This window comes from Oryzias melastigma, linkage group LG23, assembly GCF_002922805.2.
Source record: "Oryzias melastigma strain HK-1 linkage group LG23, ASM292280v2, whole genome shotgun sequence".
In the NCBI taxonomy this organism is placed as follows: domain Eukaryota; kingdom Metazoa; phylum Chordata; class Actinopteri; order Beloniformes; family Adrianichthyidae; genus Oryzias; species Oryzias melastigma.
Genome location: NC_050534.1, coordinates 20658709 through 20684528, shown reverse-complemented (window position 1 = coordinate 20684528; position 25820 = coordinate 20658709). Strand labels below are relative to the sequence as shown.

At 38.7% G+C, this 25820-nt stretch overlaps 1 long non-coding RNA gene across 2 annotated transcripts in view; it reads left to right on the top strand.

Annotated features, from left to right (window-relative positions):
• LOC118598063 overlaps nt 1-25820 on the top strand; it is a 180094-nt gene that overhangs the window by 69441 nt on the left and 84833 nt on the right. For both annotated transcript variants that reach the window (XR_004947148.1, XR_004947149.1), the window contains one exon: nt 8677-8774. This is a non-coding gene — a long non-coding RNA (uncharacterized LOC118598063). The remainder of the gene's footprint in view (nt 1-8676; nt 8775-25820) is intronic.

The following is a 25820-nucleotide window of genomic DNA, read 5'->3' as shown; positions in this document are numbered from 1 at the left end:
GTGATATATGACTATGGATATCGATAATATCACGATACTGCAGTGATTGGTTAAAAAACATCTTTGTAACTCACAATATATAGAAGAACTCATAGTTTTTTTAGGGAAATATATTCCCATTTTTTTATTTTTTGGTTGAACACAAGCATAGTAATCAACTTGTGTCTAAATTTGTGCAACAAATAATCGACAATTTAGAGCAACATTGCTGAAATCAGTAATACTGTGTCTTTGACGACCATTGACACCAAATACATTTGAATTATCTGTAAAATTCAGTGTTAACAATAGTACACATGAACATCAGTCCCACTATTACTGCAAAATTGTTGTAAACAGAACAAAAATTAAATAATTTAAGTAGCTGCCGGACACATCGGTGCTCAGGACAGCCAGTCTGGCAACGCACCCCCTGTCTACCCCCTAAGGAAGGACTCACCAAAGAAATATAACGTTCTACACCTTCTTCAAACAAAAATAAATGACCAATACTTGGCGAGAGCCCATCGAGAATCAATCGCAGGACTAAATATCACGATATTTTGGCACACTCCTAGTATACACCCTAGATCCAAGACCATGACAAAGCTCCAGTGAGAACAGGATGGAGAACCATCTAGAATGCGAAGAGATTTATTTCCTTTTTTTTCTTCTGTTACAGTGACAGTGGACATTAATAAACACTGCTGTAAATATGCCAGTGTTAGCCACAAAGCTAGTATTCAACCGTAGTCTCTGGGCAAGTTGTAGGTTTCCCAACGACAAACACCAAATACACTTAAAATCAACCAGAAGAATGACTGTAAATATAAAATTCAGTACAAGTTTGATGGTTGAAATAGAATAGTCTTTATACCAGGGTTCTCCAACTGAATTTATCTTGGGGCCACTGAAGGCGGAGTCTGGCTGAGGTTCATTTGTGCCAAACATATAGTTTTTGCCTCCATTGTCTGTCTTTGGTCCATGTCTACTTAACAAGTGTATTAAACATTTATGTCTATGTACTACTGAACAGTATCTTCTACCCGTCCTGTGAAACGACCTAACGACACTAGCAACTGTTGCTAAGGACTTTTCTGATCCAACGACAATAGCAAATGCTAAGTTTTAAGCATAAAGCTGAAACATCACAAAGCAAATACAAATCTATCATCAAAGAAGCGTGGACATAGGGAAGATATTACTTACTAGACACTAAACTTTCATATTAAGGCGGGGGCCGCAAAATATCGACTTGAGGGCCACAAATGGCCCGTTTGAGACCCCTGCTCTACACAGTTCATCAAAAAAATGATAAATTATAATGAGATCACTTAGATCTGGATGTCAAACATACGGCCCGGGGGCCGAATACGGCCCTCCAGATGGTTTAATCCGGCCCAGTCATGAAGAAAAAAAAAATATAAGGATGTTGGGGGGGAAAAGCGAGTTTCTAGCCCATTCCTGTGGCCAGTTTTGATTATTTAAAGAAATGGCCATAATATGCAATTCTACCACTAGGGGGAGCACAGGAAACAGAAACACCGGCATAAGAAGAGATAAAGAAGTGAACATTTCTTTGGGTAAGATGCAGTTTGGTTCTCTGCCAGCGTCACTGCTAAAATATGTATCAGGTGTGACACCACGATTACCAAAATGTGGTTGACAAAAAGATAATAATATTAGCTGTAAGTGATTAGGCTACTGGGTTGTTTGGGCATCTTTCAAACTGAGAAAAAAATAATCAAAAAACAAAAAAACGTGTTACTTTGCTATCATGTTACTGGTCCGGCCCACTTGAGATGAGACGGGTTGAATGCGGCCCCTGAACCAAAGTGAGTTTGACACGCCTGATTTAGACAGTCTGGACGTGATATCCATCCAGCACTGACATGTAATATTTACATGTAATATTTACTAGGGGTGTAGGGGGGAATCGATGTGGTGATATATATCGAAATATTCCATTTGAGGATACTTGTATCGATTCAAAACGCTGACACGATGATATTTAATTATTACTTATCATCAGACAATACTGACTGTTCCCTTTAAATATATATATATATATATATTTCATTTACCAAAAGAAAAGCATGAATTTACTTGGGTAAAGCAAATTGTATATGAGATGCAGAACAGTTCTTAACATTGTGATAATTGAATAAAATAAAGTTTTTTTCTGTCATACTTTTAGAAAAACAAAATCATGAAAAATTGTTCTGGTAGAGTCTTGGATGTATCGCATCACATTTCCTATCATGAGACAGATATCGGGATATGTATCGAATTGCCAGATTAATTCCAAAACACATCCCTAAAGTTTACATTTCCAGGTTTGTGCAATTGTTTGACATCATCTCTTCAAGAGTGAGACAAAGATTCATGACACTGAAAGAAAAAAGAGAACTGGACTGTGTCCAAAGATAATTTTTTTGTTAGACAAATGAAGCATAAAGGTGTGTAGTTTCTCCTGACATGGTTAACAGAACACCCCAAAGCACACAAACAGACGCCGTATGAAGGTAGCAGCATCATTACAAACGGGTGGAGATAAAAACGGATCCAGTACGATCTGGAACACCGCCAGGATCCAAGACGGACACAAACAAAGGAAACCAACAGGTGGAGGATGAGGAAACACAAAGCAAATGAAAAAAAAACAATAAAAGACGGGAAGAGGGTGGAAACAGCTATAACCATTCTATACAACCAGGGAAATCACAGAAGCAATACAACGAGCCATGAAGAGACGCCACATAAACACAGAAGCAGACCTCACATCAAACCCAGACACATCCTGGTTCACACAAAGGACAGAAGAGAACGGAGGAAGAAATGGCAGTTAATGAAAACAGCGCGAGTCATGAGGAGACGGTTCAGTCAGAAAACCAGAATGGACGTTAAACACGACAAAAACGGTAATAATTACGATTAATCAATTAATCAATTTCTGTTCTGTTTTGTTTCAAATTCAAATAAATCGATAATCTTAGAAAATACCATTTGGATGAAAGTACAATTATTTTATTTTACTATAACATAAAAATGACCATCCCATTGGTTTATATCGTGATATATATCATTATTGCCCAATATAAAAACAAAACTAGATCGTGATTTATAATATAATATAATTCCATTTCGCCCTGCCGTACCTCAACCACAAATTATGATATGAGTTGAGTTATTTTTCAAACGAATTGTTACACCCCTGGCTAAATAAATGAATTTGTGAAGAAAACAAAAAGAGGATTAAAGTAAAAACATAAAAGACTGGAAGTTATCAGGATCAGATCACTGCAAGAAAAGGTCAAACAAACAGAAACGAGTCAAAACAAAGAAATCCAGAAACAGAGATGAGGAGAAAAGACGACATGGTTAATGCTGGATCAAAGTCAGTGACTGTATCTGAGAACTGGACTGAGTGACGTCACCTATTGAAAACCAAAATACGTCAATTCAGTCACCATGTTGGAGCCAGACATCGTCAATAAGCGGTGAGTTTGCTGGAAGGTCACACGACTACTACCACAAAAAAAGCAGTATCACCCGCCTACTTTAATTGAAGCATCTGCTGATTTATAATGTGATTAATTTGCAACAAAAAAAAAATATGTGGAAAAAAAACAATTATCATGAAGATGCTAAAAAAAAACATCAGACCAAGAATATTTATTCTGACCAAAAGAATGACTGAGTAAAGCTGTTTAGTTATCGATTGAAGTCGATGGGATTTTGGCTTCTTGGAACCAGTGGGTACTTCCTGTTTGGAACGCTGGGGGGGAAGGTGTCGCATTACAGTCCAGTTCTCGTATACAGTCAATGATCATAACCAGATAAAGAGAGGCGCGGTCACTTGTAAGGTTGGGCGCCGAAATTTGGTTCCAAGTAGGAACCGTTATGATTTACGCGGTTCTACCGAAACCAAAAGAATTTTCTGCAAACGGAGCCGCATTTTAGTTTCATTGGAGGTTTATTTGTCTTTGGACATGTCAGTCACATCTACTCTCTGCAGTACTTTGAAGTTCTTAACAATCCTTCTGTCTTTCCTGCGATAGTGGGCGGCCTCATAAGGGGCGAGTACGAGAGCGCGAATGTCTGGCTGCAGTTTACAGAAGTTTGATAGGTTGTTGCGTCACATCAGCCAATCACGAACTCAGCTTTGGGCATGTGACATTTTCAGTGACCTGAACAGCAGGTAAAATATTAATCCAATACAAAAGTTTTGTCCTTACGCAGCGCGGCGGTTCTCTGCTAAAACCATCCTCAGCTCGCTCAATACGCCGGCGGACAGACAGCCGCTGTGGGGAGCGGGAGCAGCCTGCTCGGGTCTCATGAACTGTGATATTTTACTTATTTACTTCGAGACAATGATAAGAAAAAGGTCCCCTATTTTTCTCCCCTCTTAGGTTAGCCTTCAAACTCAGACACAGAAACACAGAAACACCGTGGAAGCGGCTGACATCGACACTCCGAGTGAGATAAAAGCCCCGGTAACCATTCAACTGCGGCGTCTAGCTCAAATCACATGTTTGACAAGTGGCGAGCAGCAAATTCACCACACGGCAAAAGAGGGGCGGAGCCACTGGTGTGCAGCTCAGAGGTTGAGGAGCTTTGATTTAAAAGGAACAGTCAACATGTGAATAAACAACCAAAACGTCAAATTCTGGCGTGGAGGTCTTAACCGTGCGTCAATATGTGGCGACTCGGGAATAAAAATGTGTTGATTTGGGAAAATGGAGGCATTATTTTTTTATTACTAAAGCACCAAAATTGGCACCAATTAGGAACCGAAACCAAAGAACTGAATAAAACCCAATCGGTGCCCAACTCTAGTCACTTGGATAGACCTGACAGGTTTGTCCAGCAGGCCACACCCATCACAAACAGCTGATGGCAGCATGTCAAAAAGGTAAGAGAGCATCAAAGGAGAACCAAAGGTAAAAACAAGTTTAGGTTTACTTGTCTGACAGAAAAAAAAAAAAAAAACTGAAAAAAAAATCATTTTTTTTTACTGTAAAACTGTTTTTTAGAACCGTTTTTTTAAAATGTCAGTGTCCTGAATGACTTGAATCTTGAAGATAAAAAAATCCAGTCTCAAACTTTTTTTGTTTTTGTTCTTGAATGTTCTATAAAACGTGAATCGTCCTGCGTTCTTTCTGCTCTTCATGTTTTGGGTTTTTCTTCTCCAGGTTGATGAATGATTACAGGTAAAAACGTACCTCTGTTTAATCCTTATCTACTGACCCAGTCTGTAAATATAAAACACAAAAGTCTAACATGAGACAAACACATCGATTTGGTTCAGAAAAATCAAAGCCGTTTCTGTTGTGTTCTTTAATCTGAGGCCAATTACAGTTCAGATCCGACTGATCGATCCTGGCTGTTGAGCTCAGCTTTGATTGGATGCATGAACTTTTCTGAATGAGGATTCCCTCAGTGGGGCTGGATGCTGTCCAGGTCTGTCCGGTTCTGATCCAGGAGGCGTCTCTTTGATTGGCAGAACCACACTGTTCGCTGGAGATAATCTGAAGCTTCTTTACACACATTTTAAGGAGACGAGGCTTTAAAACCACCACAAAGGCTCAAAGCTGAGGCTGTAAAACACAAATAAAGATTTGGATGTTTGCCGCTTGCTGATTGCCGTCTTGTAAAAGGCCGTCATTAATACGGCGGTGATTTATCCGACCAGCGAAGAAGCGCAGGAACATTACCCACATCGATTCCCTCTGATCGATGGAAAAAAAAGCAGCCTGTGACCTTTCCCACTTTTGGAGGCATTAAACTCCTCGTTGAAAGTCTCATAATTCTGCAACTGAAGGCATTAAAACAGCCGCCATTAAAGCCCTGCGTCGATTTCCACCGCACGCCGGCCGCTGATAAAAGGTCGGGAAGCCGTCGTCCGACGCTCCGGCTCGCCGGAGCCACACCGGCGAACACAAACTCGGCCCAGGAGACGGCTGCAGAGCCCATTACACAGCGTCTGATTTACAGCTGAGCTGCCTGTAGCTCGGACCATCAAGCCACTGGCACGCCAATGCGCCGTGACACCGCAACTAATTGAGCCCAGATAAATCTGTCCGCCCAGCTGAGCCTTGAAAGGGTGATAACACGCCCACCTGCACACATTTTTTACTGCATAACAAAAGAAACAACACGGAGCCACACGCAGCTCATTACCACCGACGGCGGGCTCGCGGTGAAACCTCACTGACATGGCGAGCAGTCATTATTAAAATCTTATCACTTTCCCGCCTTTCTGTTGCTCCGACGGGATGAAGCTGTAATTAGCAAGAGTTCAGTCATAGTGATGTTTGCTAAACTTTATACAACTTTTCCAATAATCTCCATGTTTTTTTAACAAATACTTGTTCAAAATATTAGCAGCTTTTTCCAGCATCTAAAATAAACTTAAATTATTAGTTACAAGTTCCTATTTATCTGACTGAGTGTACTTGTTTATCAGTGGAGCTGCTAACTACAGGTTATTTTTTATTTAAAAAACCTTCCCAGTAGTGTTTTAATTACGATTATGAAGATTTTAACCAAAATCCCACAACCTAAATGCTTTAAAAAGACATTTTTCATGTTGATCTGAAGCCTCTGTTTCCTCCTCTGAGGGGGCGTGGCTTTTGTTGCCCCCCTGTCTAATTATGATAGCTCTGTGTCTCGCTAGCGTAAATCTACATAAAAACATCCATCAATCTGGGTAATGTCCAGCCGTATGGTTCTGATCCGGATGTCAGCTGGGACGAGGAAGTGAAGATCTTCATGGACAGAACTTCCTCCAAAATCCTGATTCTTTTATTCTGTGGTGTTTTCTGGAAAATTCAAGGCATTTTGATTTTTAGGTTATTAATTTAGTGTTTTTTTTTTTTTTATTGTAGTCAGTTTTTATAACAAACAATTACAGTGTAACTACCAACTAAAGTGTAATTTACCTTAATTGGTAATGCTTAATAACAAAAATCCTTAATAGTCTAGTTATAAGACATCAATAAACTTTATTAATGCTTTTATAAGGCTTTAGAGCAGTGGTATCCAACCATTAGGCCACAGACCGGTACCAATCGTGGATCAATTGGCATTGGGCCGCGGAAGAAATAATTAATTAAACCCATTTTTTTCCCTTTGAGTCTCAACAATGTTTTATTTTGAAAAAAAAATATTGTCTCAGCTACAGCTCAGATATCCGTAAATCATGCAGACACAGCGGCCCTCGAGACCAGGAGTTGCCTATCCCTGCCCGGAATATTAACACTAGTTATGCTTTGGTCACAGATACACCTGGAGGGGCATCGACTTCACGCCGCCACCCATTTTTTATTTTCGTCGTTGACTTGGTCATGAATGTAGACGGTGGCAATCAGGCAGGCGTAAGATGGCCACTTTTTATATACCACGGGGCAACCAGTGGCACTTGAAATGGACGACCGCGCCCAGAGGCATTTACATATTGTTTAATCGGAGCTGCTGCCGGATGGCGACCCGGCTGTGGCCGTCCAGCTATCGCCCAATTTCGTAATGGCGCCATCCCAGGTAGTCAACCACCAGTTGGTCAGCATGGCGAGCTCCACTACCCAGGGTAAGGTAGTCTGGACTGCGGACCTTGCTAGCTCTGCCAGACCCTGGGTGGCGACACTCGTTAGCCTACTACGCTGTTCACTGGGTAGCTAGCTAGAGCGGCAGGTACGTTCCCTCAAGCTCCATGGACGCTGTGACAGGCTGGCGATCTGTCCAGGGTGTATCCCGCCTTCGCCCAACAGTAACCGAGACAGTCTCCGGTAAATCTGCGGCCGTAGCAAGTTAAGAAAGTGGATGGAAGTTGAGGACAAAAATCCTCGCATCGAGCGACCATATTGGATTTTTTTCAACCCCTTGATCAAGTCACTGAGCTGAGTCCCTGATTCACCGTTCAGCGCCCGATGTCCAGATTGCGCCACAGGAACTCAGATCGCGTTTGTACATTGACTTTACACTGAAGCTCAACCCCTCTCTGATGCACAAATTGCGTCCCGTGTGAATACAGCATAAGAATCCTCCCAACGTTGAGGTAGCACTGGTACACCTTGTTCAGATTAATGAAGCATCAGTGATAAGACCGGCGGTTGGTTGGTTGGTACTGAAGGTAAACCACTCCAGTAACAGCGAGTTCTACCGTCTACTGTCATCTTTTCATTAATCCAAGTTTTCTGGAACTAAAAAGTCATAACATTTTATTACTTTTGGTGACTCTGCTCCAAACCAGGTCTCATATTGTTTGAAGTACAGGGACATAGAATCAGGCAGACGGAGTGAAAATAATTTTGACTTATGAATTCTGACGTGTTTATTCACTAGTTTATTGGTTCTATCCCGTATTTAAATATGGATCGAGGGCTGATCTTCAAGCCTGGCTTGTCTATCATCTAATGAAATATTAGAGTCGACACCTTACATGGCTGCACATCTACCCACACACGCCTCACATCCATGTTTGCTGTAGCTGACACTCTTCATGTCAGTCACTGAAGGTCTTTCTGGAGCAGAGATCAGACAGCCACTATATGTGAGATCAATACATCTCTAATCTCCAAACAAATTTAGAGGATTCACTAATTGATTTCCATTTTTTTACTGTTGATTTTAGTGAAATGAAGAATAAGACGGTCCATAAAATGTCGGTTATTGATTGAGATTTCTTACTGTTTGCAGAATCGTGTGGCTCAACAGCAAAAGTAACCAGTCAAGAAATAATGTCTCCGAGGGTCTGATTTATCGCTGAAAGATGGTGTACTTACCAAACTCTGAAGGTATGATTGATTAATTACGTCTCCTGGACTCTCACGTCCTTTTATGACAACATGTTGGTGCACAAATGCAACAAAAGTGTTCAAATTGTGTTGAAATGACCACATCTGAATATAAATGAAGAATTTCACAGATTATAGATTAATTTTTGGTATATAGATGGAAGCTAAAGGAAATATCAAAGCATCAAATTCAACTCAAATAAAATATGTTTGAGGCTCAAAGAAGAAAACAAAAACTGCAAAACTGCTCTCTTTGGTGTCCTTGCAGGTCATGGTTTTCTAATTTCAATGAAATAAAAACATGTATTTCAATCATCTTTGGTCATAGCGAACACATACCTGTGAGTTATCTACTGGAGAGAGTAGACAAACTCTTGGTTAAAGGGTCTGGTCCAACTATGCTATCAAAACCTTCATTTTTGTCCAGAGAAACGTGGAGATTTTGGACATTAAGACTCAAATTTATAAAAGGTCAATAGAGACAATAACTTTTTTCCCCTTTTTCATTGTGATGAAGAAGAGTAACAAGATGAAGGACCGTCTCCACCCTGGCAGCCATCTCTGTCATTAGTCTTAGCTAACCACGGGTCTTGAACACATTTTATTTTGAAAGGAAATTGTGATATCGTGCTGTCAAAAGGCAATGTCAATTGTTTATATATAGAAAATTACTATTATATTTACAAATGTTGTAAATATTTAAACGCTAAAATAAATGGGTAGCTTTCTGGCCACAAAGAGACACATAAAGTGTATTTTTCTAAACAGGAAGTTAGTGGCTCTTGATAGGTTTTGATCTGTAACGTCTCTTGGTCCGGATCAAGTCCTGAACCTTGCTTTTGGTCTGTCTTCTGACTGGTGTATACAGAGGGTTTTTTTTTTAGATTAGAATTTTAGATTTGTTTCAAACAGAAACAGAAAAAGAAATACATTTGTTATATAAGAAAAAAAAGACTAAATAAAGATATGCAAACATTAAATTCAAACAGCATTTATGCTTCAATCATACTGACTAATGAAAAGAGTGAGCCATCATAATTTTATATACATATATATGTCTTATATGTAAACTTAGACTTTCTGTTTGCATACATTTTTTAACAAAATCTTGTAAATAAAATCATGTGACTAATGATCTCCAGCTCAGTGGCCTTGTGTTAGTGTCCGCCCTGAGATTGGAAGGTGGTGGGTTCAAATCCCTGCCAAATCCAACCAAGCACACTCAGCCTTAAGGGGTTGAATTATGGGTTTAAACCACCAAATAGTGGAGCAAATGAGTCTTTTTGCATTAAAGGTTGCAGACAGACTTTTATTTGGACGTGGTCGCTTGAACGCACATTGCAAAAGTTGGTGTGAACATTAGACTTCACGACAACCTTCGTTGTTAGTTTAGGGCCACAAAGAGTTTCTGGATCATTCAAAAATCAAAACTTATGAAATATATTTTTAACCAATTTCCTAATTTAGGTATATTTTCTTGACATGAGAAAGTACATTTTTACAAAAAATCCTTTTAAGTATTTGCACGGTAGACAAAAAAAACTAACCTTTGAGTTCAATTACCCCTAATGGCAGAGGGAAGCAGTTTCTGTTTGCATAATGCTTCAGAGAAACTTAGACTAAATCTTTTACTTCTCCCCTCAACAGACTGACAGGCTTTTCTAGTGCCATGGTGATAAATGTGCATATGTATTTTTAAGACCCTGCCAGAACCAATATTAGTCCACATGTGTACAGTCTGCACTATCTGTCAGAAAGAAGCCGCTAGCTCGTCACAAGTGTTTTGATTCCTGCCGATCAGGAACGTACGGTCCTGTCCGAGTTGATGACTAGAAGGTGGAGTCGATATCCGTCAGTGACTTTCATGTACGTGATTCCATGTCCCGTTGCTGCCCCTCGGCCATCCACGGACTCTTGCTGTGCTCCACCCCTTCACTGAGCCCTGGGGGGTCAGGACACCCCCCCCCCCACTCAATATGACCAGAGAGGATTTCATTTTCTGACAAAGGCAGGTGGATGACAGGCGTTCCTCGGGTTTAGTCACATCACATTAGAGTCACAGAGGAAAGAGAATAAAAAACGACGTTTGCAGCTTCATCTAATATCCAGGAGCATCCATTATTAACAAAGGAATACCCCCATCTGCTCGTCTTCTCTGGCAGGGCCGAGGATTAGGCAACAGTTGGATGGAACCACAATGTTGAGTACTTTGTGTGTTCTGGTGGAATTCTGGGGGGTACTGACCCAAGTAAAAGTCATAAACAGGTTTAACTTTGTACGAATAGGAAGACGATCAGCAGTCATCGTCTCGATGAGTAGATACAATTCTGCTTGACCTACCCTTCAGGCCTTGAAAGTCAGCTTCATCTTGATCTCAATATTTGTGTAAAAACAACAAATAAACTGCCTAAAACAACGTTTTTGAATCACAAAAGCTCGAATTTTGGCTTGTAGAGTACTGTGATGAGAACATCACCAATGAGGAATTGTGCAAAAGAAATCGTCAGCCATCAATGACAGAAACCTGAAAGCTAAAGACATGTGACAAGATCAAATGGCTAGCAAAAACAATTTGCGTTGTACGATACTAGAAGAGGGATGTAAGGGAACACGATTGTCTTTCTCCGACTTGCAGAGAGAAGCCCACGATCATTGTAGACGGCAGGACATTGTAAGGAAATCGTCTATGGTGCCTCAACAACCAACGTGGGGTTAGGTGACGATACATACAAATGGGAAAAGTCCATTTATGACAGACCAGGTGGGGCAACCGATTCCAGAACCAGGTTTGAGTAGAGAACTGAAGCCTCATTTTCACTGAGCTGTCCGGTCCAGTAAGTATGATAAGTAGTAGTACTGGAGAGTCCAGTTAATTCTGGTGTTTCCACTCAGTTAATCTTCGCTTCCATTGAGCGGTTTGTTTTCACGGCGCATGCATTGTGTAGACTGCTGGCGTGTCATTGTTGTGCGATGACTAGAAAAGGAAGAATGGGGGTCATCCAGCAGATCTGGTACATCGTTTATAGCTGGAATTTAAAGATGTTTGCGAAGGGATTGAAATCCAACATTATTCTCCATTTTAGAGGAATAAACACATCATTCCCGAATTACATTCTTACTACACTCTTCTATATTTATAAAGATCTCAAATCATAAATTGTTGATATCACAAATGTTTGTACTTTCGGGAGCAGATCACGAGTATCCCATTTGTTACAGCACTCCTCTTAAGATGTGGCCGCTCCTCTCTATGACCCTCCATGGACCCAAACAACCCAAAAACCCACAGCACCCGCCCAGGTTCAAAGGCTTTAACTCTTGATTCCAGATGAGTGGACCGAGTTATTGTTTGACGATCTGTTCAGGAAAGAAGAAGCGATTACTTTGGACTCATTTTATTATTATTTATTTTTATACATTTTTTTAATCATAATTTTGTAAATCTTCCTTCATCATTAAGCTAGGGAGTCAAAGTGTCTGTAGATCCTGTTTGACTGAGACGATGATGGGATTGGGTATTGATAACTGTTAAGTCCTGAACACATGAACTGATCGACAAACTGAAGCCCCAAGACAGAGAAACACGAACATTGTTAGACATTAGTATCAGTGAGAGATCTCTGGATATTATGGTTCCTATGAACCCACCAGCCTTTCACAAGTCATCATTTTCTGAGTGTAGATCTGATTACAGAGTCATTCTTTGAACACGGTAACCACGGCTCTCCTTCAGGCCTCATGAACAGATGCAGTTTCAGTTTTGGCGCCTCGACTCAGACCGTAGCGGCGCTCCCCGCCGCCTCCACCAGAGGCGCCGATGATGACAGAGTCATTTGCAAATGTTGCCAAGACAATTATCGCCTCCTGTATCACCACTGGAGGTGTTGGGCCCGCCCCAACCCCTCCCCACCGTGATGTCACAGTTACCATGGGAACCCAACATGTCGGCCAGAGGCCCCGCCAGCGCCCAGCGGGGAAGCGAGGGGGCTGCTCGTGGCGTCGCCGTGCCCCTCGCCCCCTGCACCTCTTCTCCAAATGCCACCACCCTCTCCCCCCGCCCGGCCCCATTCCTTCCCATCACCCCCTGCCATCTCCCCGAGAGCCGGCTGCCATCTGTGCTCGCAGAAAAGCTCCCCAGTTACTTCTCCTCCTTATTTCTCTATTTTCTGACTTCACTGCGCAGTGCCATGGAGCATCTCAAACTTTTTTTATTTTTTTTTCCCACATAAGCCCCCATTAGTCAACTCAACCCCCACTTCTAATTAGATTCCATCCCAGGAAGCCATATGGGAACATTTTCCCTCAGTATTGAATTTCAGAAACGACTAAAGTGAACAAAACAAAGACGGATAAAAACTGCAATTAGTCCTCTTTATTTGTTCTCCAACCAGAGTCGTTTTTCCTAAACTGAAATTTAGAAACTTTTTCTTCTTCTGGGACCCCAGAGGAAGTATTTCTAGCGCCGCCGAGACCCCGGCGCTCCCCGACCGCAGCTGTGCGCCCACAGACGGAGGCGCTATCTGAAGCTGCCGTCTTCCAAAAGGCTAAATGTAATAATAAGTCCACAGGCGGTTGTCTGCAGCTGTCAGAGAGCGACTTACAGCCCCATGTGGGTTTGTGGTTCGCTGCGCGCATTAATGCAGAATATACTTAACCTGCTGAATGGTTATCTGCATATGTGTTTAGCATGGCGGAGCTTTCTAATATGGATTTACAGACCTCTCTGCTGACGCCTGTTCTTTATCCTCCTTAAAACAAATGTAATCTAATGCTTTGTTGTTATTTTATTGGTGCGCACATGAGTCACTGACTGCTACTACCAGATTGTTTTTGTAGTTGAAAATATTTATGGGCCTTTGAGTGATAATTTGACCCCCGCCACATGAGCGAAAACACCCAGAGAAAACGAATTTTGGGCATAGTGAACAACACCTCGCCTTAAGACGATGACGGCACGGTAAATAAAACCGTGAAATCGCTTAGAAAGAAGAATTAAAAATACACCAATGTACAACGGAGTATTAGGGCCAGTTTTCAACCAAAAAAATCGTATTACATTTCAGCTTTAAATCTCGTAAAAACAATACGATAAAACTCGTTAGATTAAGAGAAAAAAGTCATATTTAAGACTTCATAAAGTCATAGACTTAATTTATGATTTTTTTTCTTCATAAGTTTACAAGATTAACAGTCGTAAATTTACAACTTTTAATCTTGTAAATATATCAATTTTAATCTTGTAAATTTACAAAAAAAAGTCTTAACTTTTTGATTCCAAGAATAAATCATATACTTATGACTTAAAAAGTGATAAATTTAGGACTTTTTTTCTCGTAAATTTACAAGATTAAAAGTTCACATTTTTTAACTTAATTCAATTCATTTAAATTTTATTTGTATAGCAGAAATCATTCGCCTCATTGGGGTTGAAGCAGAAAGTTAGTCATATAATATAAACAATAGCTAACAACTAAACAGACTAAATAAACTGTTATCTCCGTCTTTAGACTCTCCCTAACAGGAAGGAAAAACTCTTCTAAATATAGAAATTGTAAATTTACAAGAAAAAAGTCACAACTGTTAGATTACGAGAATAAAGTCATATACTTATGACTTAAAGAGCCATTGTTAAATTTGTGACTTTTTTTCTTGTAAATTTACAAGATTAAAAGTGGTAAATTGAGTCGTAAATTTACAATTTTTAAACATTAATTTATTAATTTTTACCTTGTAAATTTACAAGAAAAAAAGTTTTATATTTATGACTTAAAAAGTTATAGGTTCAATTTATGACTATTTTTCTCATAAATTTGAAAGATTAAAAGTTGTAAATTCAATTATATTTAAAGTAGTAAATTTACCATTTTTAATCTCTAGTTTAATCATTTTAATCTTGTAAATTTACGAGAAAAAGTCTTAAGTTTAAATTACGAGGATAAAGTTGTATATTTAGGCTAAATTTTTGACTATTTTTCTCTTAAATATAAAAGATTTAAAGTCATAAATTTACGAGCAAAAACTTGTAATATTGCCTTTTTTAACTTATTTTTTTTGGTAATACTCATACTAATGAAACCAAAACATGTCAGGGATATCCCAAAGAATTATGGGATGGCCAAAGGACCCACGGCTTGGCGGCCATTTTCACAGATTTTCTTGTTTTCCTGCAATTTGGAAAAAATAAACTTTTGTTTGAACGATTTTCACAAAACTTCACAAACATGTCACCAGCTCAAGTCTACAACCACCATAGAAGTTTCTTTGACCTTTGACTTGGCGAAGAGCCCGCCATCATGATTTTTTTTTTCTTTAAAGCATCTTATTACTCGCACATTTTTCAATGTAATATTTTAATATATTTATCCCAGGCTAAAGCCGAACAAAGTAATATAACACAGGACATGAACATAACAGGAATGTGGGCGTGGTTAGCAAATAACCTCTGTTGCTAAGGAGATTCAAAGGTTTACTTCTGTTGATTCTTGTAAAACTTACACAGATCTGTTTGGTATCTCCTGGTGACCAAAACATAAAATGGTTGCTATGGAGATAAAATAACAGAAAAGCAGCCATTTTGAAAAAAATAAAGTGGTTAGGAAGTGAGGTCGGGTCAAAGGTGGGCGGTGGTGGTGCGTTGAGGCGGGCGGCGAGGGGGGGTAGCGGCTGCAGTTTAAGTTTCTGCTGAGGTCGATCTCACCCTGAGATTAAACAGAAACAGTGTATTAGAGAGACATTTAGCAGGTAAAGTGAATATAAACTATGGAAAAACTGTATTTTTTTTATAAGTTATTGTTTTTTTTCACTTGCAGCGTTCGTTTCAGAGAAACCTTTCAATCAATATGAATTTGCAGTTTCTTATGAGACTCACTTCTTAGCCTCTGACTACCGGAGAGACCTGGAGGTCATTGGCTGTGAGACGAGAAAGATGCATCTTTTAATATGGATGAACTTGTGAAAAACCCAAACCTACCATCTAAACTGAGACAGAAACAGGATCTGAGCCGCTTGTGTCAAACAAGCAAAAACTGAACAAAAAAAAAACAACCTTTTTTTAATTGTTTTATTTTTTATTGATTCTTAAACGTACAAAAATCATATATTTTAATAGTAAATGAAATGTCTAAACGTTAATGCAGTAAACAGGATTTTGAGAACTCAGCACTGAAAGTGTTTGGTACATTTTCTTGTTTTGGTTCTCTCGGATCAGAACTTTGATCCTTTGTGTTTTGAGCCTCAGGTTCCTCCACTTTCTCTCTTTTGCTTTAAATTACGACAAATCTAGATTTTCTCTTACCCGAACATGAGTTCAAAAGCATACATTTTTAAAGGTTCATTTCCAATGAGTCCTTTTTTTTCTGTGTTTGGGTGGTGATTCATGTGCTTCCCAGTCAGTCAGCGATAGTGGGCGGGTCCCCCAACAGGGAGGAGGTTTCTTCTTTCACGCCAGCTGGAGTCGTGTGAGTTAATGTCGCTTTGATGGAGTGAAGAGACGAGAGAAGAAGGAGCGAATTTGGTTAAGTCGAGCTGGAAAAAGTCCGGCTTTGCTGTGAAAGTCTAAAGAACTTTGTAACAATTCTCCAAATGTTTGGCCGTCATAGTCGTATTTGTTGGGTTAGAGATTGAAGTCTAACCTCCTTTATCTGACGTCCCGACTGAACCACTACCCTCATCGCCTCCAGTCAGCCGAGCATATGGACCCTCACGGCCTCATAGGCAGCTCGGCCTCATGTTTCAGCCAAGGAGGCCTCGGGCCCCCCTCGGGCCCCCCTCGGGCCCCCCTCGGGCCCCCCTCGGTCCCCCCTCGGGCCCCCCTCGGGCCCCCCAGGTGGAAACCAATATGTTGCTGTGAGGTCACAATGACGAGAACGGAACCTCGAAACCCACAAATCCAAACATGGAGTTTTTCTCTGAGATACTAAATCTAAGACTTTTCAAAACATTCACAATCAAGACAGTGATTGGTTAATTGATCGATTGGTTCTTTTTTAGCTATTTCAGCAATGAAAGTAATCAAATATTTTTTTTTTATATTAAGTCATAAATTGATTAGAAAATAAATAGATGTTTTTTTTATGATTTTTTCCTATCATAAATAGCACATTCAATCCGTCAAATATTGTGATTGTCAAATTGAATTTAGTAAATTAAAGGAAATTATTATTATGTTTCACCAAACTTTCTTTTTAAATAGTTGCCATAACTCAGTTCTTAATCTATTTTAATTTATATATATTTAATCCAAGTGCAGATAACTTATCAAGTAACAAAATTATAAAATATCTTGTCACATAATTGCAAAAATATTTTTATATTTACCACATATGTGACAAAAACTGATTTTTTTATTATTTATAATGAAAACAAATCATTATTGCATAAAAATAAGATTTGTATTTTTACTAAAAATGTTTCTTTATTTTTGTGTAATCTACATTTTATATCTGTGTTTCAGTAGATTTAGCAGAAAAATGTGTTTTATTTGTAAGAGTTCCAACAGACTGTTAAAATGTGTCTAATGTAGCTGAATTAGGACTAAACTCTAACATAAACATTGTTGAGTTGCACACAAAAACTACAAAGATGTATTATTGAATTATCTAAATCAGAAAACGAATTATTAACACAATGTTTCCTACAGAAATTAAAAAAATAACTAACAATGAATTCAGTCCTGAGAATAATAAACATAAAACTGAGCACTTACATGTTGACAGTGAAGGACAAAGATGCAGAAAGTGATGCTACAGCAGCTCAACGATTCCACTGATGACAAGTTATTAAAAAACTCACAGATTCAAAGCTAACAAAAGTGCAACAATGATTAATGCTTGAAAGGAGTTTTACCAAATGACAAATTAACCGTTTTAACTGAAATGAATCTTATTATTGATGCTGATATATTGAAAAAAAAAGTTGCTGAAAATGATGAATCATTTACTAATCTACTTTAAATTAAAGATTTGATCCGTTTCTGTATCTGATTCCTGGTCAGTAATGTAGAGGAATCTGTAATGTAATATCTGGTCTTTCATGTAGATCATTTAATTATGAACCAAATGTTCCAAATGGTATTAATATGAAAAATAACCTTGTAAGGCAGCTGAAAGTTTCATAGCAGAATGTAGCGGTGATGAGAATTCTACAATCCCAGAAAACACGTCAAACTGAGAAAAAAAGGATTAAGTTGAAACGCTAATCATGTGTTAAACACTATAGGAGCTGAATAGACGGTGAATAGAGTTAACTCACTGACGAGAACTAAATAACACAAGCTCTTTTATTAAATAATTACTATTTATCTGGGGTGTCAAACTCAATCGCACAAAATCCAAAACACACTTTAGGTCACGGGCCGAACAAGATAAACATTTATTGAACACTCCAAAACGAATTTTTTAAAATTTAAACCTGTAATATTTTAACATAATTATGAACTAGATATATAGAATTACCTGTAATTATGCTAGTGTGAATGTTGTAAGCTGAATTTGGCAGCTAAAGATGCTAAAGCTGATAGCTGAAAATGCTAAAGCTGATAGCTGAAAATGCTAAAGCTGATAGCTGAAAATGCTGAAGCTGAAAGCCCGTTAAAATATCAGCTAAGTGCTCAATTAGCCTTAAAAACTAAAAGAAAACTTTGGTTAGTTAAAACAGCTAGCATGTAGCTGAAAAATTAGCTAAACTTCAAAACAGCCTAAAAAACAGACAAATATAAAAACTAAATTAGCCAAACAGCGTGTTGCTGAAATATTAGCCAAACTCTAAAACAATAAATCTTAGTAAATGCCAAAATAGTCCAAAAACTAGCAGAATGCCAATAAAAATATATTTGTCAAAAATTATCCAAGTTAAAATTAAACCTAAGATAAAATTGGGCCATTAATTAAAAAAAAAAAGATCTGGAGGGATGGACATAATTACCCGGAGGGCCGGATGTGGCTGATTCTGACAAAAAAATTCCAAGTGTTGCATTTTTCTCCATGTCAGAATAAACAGATTTATGTTGATTACCTAAACACTAACTTCTGTAGTTCATGTTTAAGTAGCTTTATTGTCAAATCAACACATGCACTAGACCAGAGGTCAGCAACCTTTAACAGTAAAAGAGCCATTTGGACTCGTTTTCTACTGATCCAAACCTAGAAGGAGCCGCATAGAGTTACTTTGGAAAATTCATGAACATTTTGTTAAAATAATAAATATGAATTATTAGTATTTTTGGCACAATCAAAAGCAAAAATATAAAAAACTAGCATCTTTTTTTTCATTTTTACCTTTTAGTAGGTAAAAATGAGTAAAATAGTAGATGCCGAACTAGCCAAAAAGCTAGCTCATGGCTTGATCACTAGCTATACTCCAAAATAGCCCAAAATTTCTCAGTAAACTAAATTACTCAAAAATGTTAGATAACAAAATGCCCAAAACTTTAGCTCATCGCAACACATGCTGCTAAAATTCAAATTAGCATAAAAAACTCAGTAGAGGCCAAATTAGGCAAAAATAATCACTAGCTAAACTCCAAAATAGCCTAAAATTTCTTAGTAAACTAAATTACAAAAATTAAAAAACTCACTCTTATATTATTTTTCTTCATCCAGAGAGCCACCGTGGAGAGATAAAAGACACATGTGGTTCTGGAGCCGCAGGTTGCAGACCTCTGATCTAGACATACAGTGAATCAAGATTGTGTTACTCCTCCATTCATAGGCAAAAAAAAAAAAATGTAAAAAATGAGCTGCAAGGTGAAACTTACTGATGAGGGAATAACCAATTATCTACAATGGCCAATCAAAACCACATGTGCAAGATATTTGCGTAAAACGTCATTTGGTGCAAAGAATCTGCAGATGTATTGGTGCAGATATAAGTTCCATTTTAGCGTTTTGATGCTTTTCTCTGTTTCAGAATCCGTTGGAATGTTTTGCTTTTAATGGCTGAAGAGTTACGATCATTTAAAGAACTGCAGCACTGGAGTTGAAGGGTTAACCACTCAGTCGACCTGGTTTAGGTTTTAATAACAGAATCGCTTAAAATTAATTTATTTCATCAGTTGACTGTCAGGAACGTTGATTTCAACAAAATTCTGTTCTGGTGTTAGGGTTGGTTTTGACTCCAAAATAACTTTATAAATCAATAGTTAGAGCCAAAATTAAAATCATTAGTAGATTTCAGCCGCCTCCTCTCCCAGTCATGGGAGTTTCTATGCAGGAACACGGACAAACTCGGGTATTATTGAGTCACTTTTCTCTGATTGAGCTTTCTAATACCAATGAAAATGTTTCTGTTGGTTTGATTGTTTGTGTTTTAATGTGTTTGGATTAAAGTTCTATAAATATGTATTTTAGCATGTTCTTAAAGAAAATATGTTGAAACTGACCAATAACATGATAGAACGTATAAAGTTGATTATTGTTTAAATTCATAAAGAGACAAAGCAGATTAATGTCAGAGATGTGTTCTAAACTTCTCAGTAAAATTCAAGTAACACAAAAACCTTTTTTTATTTATATAATTCTCTTATTTTTTCTGAATTCTAGAGACATACTTTTATTTCTTAAAGGCCCAGAGACCCACAGAACAAATGATTGAACCAACATTTCCATGGATAAGGAATCCAAAGACGATAACCAGGAAATAACCATTAAAAAATGCAGAAGTTATTGATTTTAGTGTATTTTAAAGCTGATTTAAGAGACGGTTCGCAACTGACCTGTTAAGACCATGGATGGTAAGAGAGAGCTAACACAAGAGGAAGGTCGAGAAATGTTAAATGCTAACACAGCCCAACAACGGAAAACAGGAAAATAGAACTACTGACTTCCTTTCTTAACGTTTTACCGCCAGAGCTGATTTCTGCAACACAAACTCACCACAGATCTCTGAACTATCGCAGGTCTTTGACCATTTGCTCGTCTCATTTTAATGTCCTCTGAAGCAGAGATTTGTGCAGCACTTGTTTGAGCACAAAACATCTTTTTTCTGCATCACAATCAATCATTTTATGCTAATTGCACATCGGAATGTAACTGCTTCTTCAGAATCTGGTGGAATCACATTAATTGCGTAAATAGCTGAATAGTTACGATAGTTTAAAGGACATGGAAGGGGAAGTTGCTTCATAAGGATCACTTTATAATGTGTTTTTCCTGTTTTATGTTCAGTCTAACAAGAAAGAAGTACAATGAGTTGCAGGTTTTAGGAGATAAAACGATGATACAACAGGAGCAAGTGTGTCTGAAAAACACTGCCATCTTTGTACTTACTGTCTGCAATTTGATGAAGATACATTTTTTTTCTCTTTTGTTTTGTGAGAAAATGTGCAACAAAATGCAACAGACGAGAATTCTGGTCTTAATTCTGGATGCTAATTCTCATTCTTAATTGCGTCAAACCACTTTTTCTCACATCTGAAAAACGTGTATGTGTGAGGGTGTTGATTAGAGAAAGTAAAAATACAGCATGTAGGATTTTTATGCTAATTACCCTTTAAACCTGCTCACGTCAGTCTGCTTCTCTAATTAGCATGTTTCCAACAGGAGCGAGGATGAGTGAGAGAATGGTGCGATGTGGCTCTGCACGGCTAAATTAACGGTGTGAAAACCCAGACATTTGAGCTTTTTTTTCCTCCATTCTCCGACTCTCCCTCTTCCACCCACCCACACCTGTGAACCAGTCTGTGAGAGTTGGAAGAAATGTTCTGCTTCATGTTTCTACAGCCCCTCTGTCTGCATGTCTACCGGAGTTTGGCTTCATATTCCTTTAGTTTTATTCATATTGGTTTCTTTGCTCGGACTTACACTCATACCAACCAGATAAACCAAATCCGAAACATAATTTTAGATCTTAGGTTGATTCTTTCACTTATCGCACTTCAAAGATAGAAACAGAAAAGAATTGAGAGGGTTTTGTAGGGGTGTAGGGAAAAATCAATTTGGTGATGTATCGCGATATCGATTTAAAATGTTGACATAACGATATTTAATTATTATTTATGAGCGTCCTTCAGTGTCTTACTTTTGTTTTCCACCTAAACTCCCGACTGCTAGTTATATTAGTTTGTTTCTAAGTCATACTCTTAAAAGAAAAGTACCTTGGAATATATCACAATACGTATCGTATCATGAGACGTATATCAATGTACCGTATAGCCAGACTATTGACAATACCCACCCCTAGCAATTTTTAGGCCTTTAAGCCCCTCCTACACCCATTCCACCCACCTTAACCACACCCCTTCACCTATATCTCATTCTCTCTTTTGTCTTAGATCATCAGTCCGCAACCTTTAACTCAGAAAGAATCATTCAAGTTGATTTCTCACTCGCTACAACCCAGTAGGAGCCACAAATTCTTCCTTCACCCTTTAAAAAAAAGACACTTTATATTTATGCTATTGTTACTGCTATGATAAACAGAAATGAATAAAACACAAACATTAAAAGAAATTAGCAATTTTTTAAAACTTTTGACAGAAGTTCCTTTCAAAATAAAAGACACCCTTTCACATATGATCGACTAGATGCATCAAAAGTAGTATTAGCAAGTTTAATGTCAGCGGTGATTAAATAAAAGTAGTCAATTTCACTGTTGTTGGTGCATCTCTGCCAGAAACGTAAATCTAACAAACCAAAAGGAAATCCGAGCTAATTAAGTGACTTCTGCCATATTTTTCCAACACACTTTGAATTCCTTATTTTTTTTTCAAAAATATAAAACTCACCTAATAATCCAGTGCATCTCAAAACTGACTGTGCTTATTGACGTCCGTTGATTATTTATTTTTTTGTAAAGGACCCACAAAAATGTCTCAAAATGTTTAGTTCGACCCTCTCTTTCAACTGTTTGTGAATGAGTTCCAGTTTGATTTACTTTACATTTTTCCCCTTTATTTCTTTCTCAATTTTTTTAAACATTTAGGAACTTTTTTTCTTTTTCTTGAGGCTCCGGAGCTGCAGGTTGTAGACCCCTGTTCTAGACTGTTGACCCAAAGGACTTCAAGTCTTCCACCTTCCTCATCTCTGCTCGCTGAACCTCCCCATTCCACTTGAGTCCCTCTCATTTACTCACAGATACTCAGCCTTGCTTGACCTTGGCATCCTCCACCTGTTCCCTCTCTTTCTATAGACCACAGTGTCATCTGCAAACATCGTGATCCACAGAGATTCCTGTTTAACTTTATCAGCCAGTCTGTCCATCACAGCAAACTGGAAGGAGCTTGTGTGCTAAACAGTGTTTTTCATGCTCTGACCACTGGTCAAAGTATAACATCTGTGCCATATATCGGTGGAACTTTTGATATCGTACGGATGCAGAAAATCTCAAGTTATGCAAATACCGGTTGATACCGATACTGCCACCATCCCTACCAACCCAGTACCGGTTCTGTGTTGGTTACTACATCTGATACTACGTCTCGAGGGTTGGGGACCTGCAATTTAATGGGAACAACCAGCACAACAAAAATGACGAGTCGGGACACCCAGAATGTCAAAATATTGCGTGGAGGGGCCTGAACCATACGCCCATATATGATGAGTTGGGAGTGAGACTGTGTAGAACATTCAACATCACACCTTCAACTTCCAGCTTCTGTCTTTTCACAAGATTACTTGTACTCCGTTGCTCCGTCTGTCCACACCATGAAGAAACAGACTGAACTTGGTTTTCCTACCAAGTGAGTTTTCCGACTTGTAAAAGACACTCAGATGCATCCCCATTGCGGTTAACTGTTGTAACTCAGAAAATTCAGATGTATTTATAAAGATGGAGAAACTCCCATTTAATTAATGTTTTTAGAGTTGGTAAACATTATTTATCATGACACTGCTGTCAGTCATCACGATAAAAATGTATTTATCTCTTCTGTTAATGTTTGACGTCGAATGTTTCCGTCAAACTTTCTTCCTCTAATCTTTTGTTGTTTTGTTTATTGGAGTTCTTGAGTTCACAATGTCCTTCTCGAGTTTTTCCGAGTTTAAATGAATGACCAGAGAGCAAACTGTGCCAAGCTTAGGTCTAAAAGCCACTGGTGATTTTAGTCAATTTACAGGCAGAGTGCCTTCAAGGTTAGACGCTCTCCACGCCGCGAGAGTGGAGTTGTTTGGTTACACCTGGCTCACAGAGGCACCGGGTCAGGAAGAGACAGAATAACTAGGATGTCACTGCACTCTTTGCCTCACTGTTGCTTCTGTCTCTGTCTGAGCTTTAAATTAATTTCCTAGTTTGCTCTCTCAAACTGCAGGTTCAAGTTAAATGTAAACACATTCCATCATTGTTTTTCCTGGCCTTGCAGATTGGCCACGCTCCCATTATGAGTCATTTGTTTTTGATTTAAATGAGCAGAACAGGCTCAAGCACAGGTGCAACCACTAATTGAGTTGATGTTGTTTGGCACAGTATGCCAAAATGTATTTTCAGTTGTTTTGACTCATTGTAGTCTGTAAAATGTTCTCTGGGGACGAGAAGAGACTCTTCAGAAACCGTTGTCTTTGGTTTGATTGGGTTATGATTCTCTGTCAAAGTGGAAAAAAAATTTTGTTTTAAAAGCGAAAAGAAGGAAAGAGAAGTCATCGCTCTTCATTTCTGTCCATAGATACCTCCGTACATACCAGAAAGATTTTTGTCAGCGGAGTCTGTTGGTTCTTTACCAAGAATTCTTTGTAAGTAAATTAGCTGGGTCTCAATGGAATGTTCTCTCCATACACACCGGGTAAGTGATACGCTGAATGTGGGTTCTTAAACGTGCTCTTAACCTACTGTTGCTAGTCAATACTAATGTATGTACCGGAGGAGGGTTGGTGGGACATGTCAAAGTGGGGCAAATCTGGTGAATCTCGCTCCAGACGTTCTCTTTCACAGCTCTATTCCGATTATGAAACAATTGGTGTCACAGAATTCTGTCTGAGCACAAAGGGCAGTTAATAATTTCTCCTGCAAGGTTGATTTTCAAATGGTAACAAATATGAGTCCATAAACGGTCAAATTTAAATTGGTAGAACTTTCAGTGGCTGTGAGTTTTGTATGTAGATCCTGAAAACGGATTTTGAGTCTTGCATGGTGAAGCGTGAACGCCAGAGTTTTGAACCCGGAATCCCAAATGTGCATTTACCATTGACTGTAGAAATCACTGGACATAGCAACCCCTCCCCCACAAACAGGAAGTACCCATAGACTTCCACTGAGAAATAGTTAAAACCAAATCATTGTATTTGTCAAAATAACCATTCTTGTTCTGATTCCTTCTCAATATCTTCTCTCTTATCTTAAAGATATTTTTTCTTTATCCTAAGTTATAAACTGACCAATCAGATGCCTCAGTTAAAGCACATGGTCCCCGCTGGCCGCACCTTGACCATTTGATCGACAGATTCTCCCCAACTGCTTTCAGCCCAAGGGGTGTGGACTTTGAGGACTTTAGGAGTCCTACGGCCCATGGACGCCTCATCCATGCAGTATTTGCTCACGGTCAATAAAAAGACTGGAATCACACCTTACTACCAACCAAAGTGTGGTCAGGACACCGTACAACATCCCCCATACACCATAAGCGTGTGCAACTTTCATTATAAACACTTCATGACGCACTTACCATATGTACCAGAGTGGTACGTATTCATGACATCCTTCAAGGTGGTTGTACGAGGCACACCTGTGCTCCCCTACGATGCGACTGCCCCTCTCTATGACCCTCCACACACCTGGACAATCCAAAAACCCACCGTACGAGCCAACCTCTGTATGCATGCGAAGCCGAAGTGATTTAAATGTTATCATTCTCGGCTGATTTCTTCATAGTATTTCATTTTCAGGTGACTTTTGTTGTAAATTGGTGCAATATGGACTAATTAAACTCAACAAAACTGAACTGACAAAAACTTTCTTTGTTATACTTTTCTCAGCAGGTGAAAATGAGGAGGTTTTCTTGCCTACGGTGCTGTAATGGAAGCACAATCTTTTGCTTCAACCTCTCAGGTGCAACTAAAACTGCCTGATGTTGTATTTTTTATTTTACCTCATCTGCTCTGGGAAGACTCATTTCCAGAACTC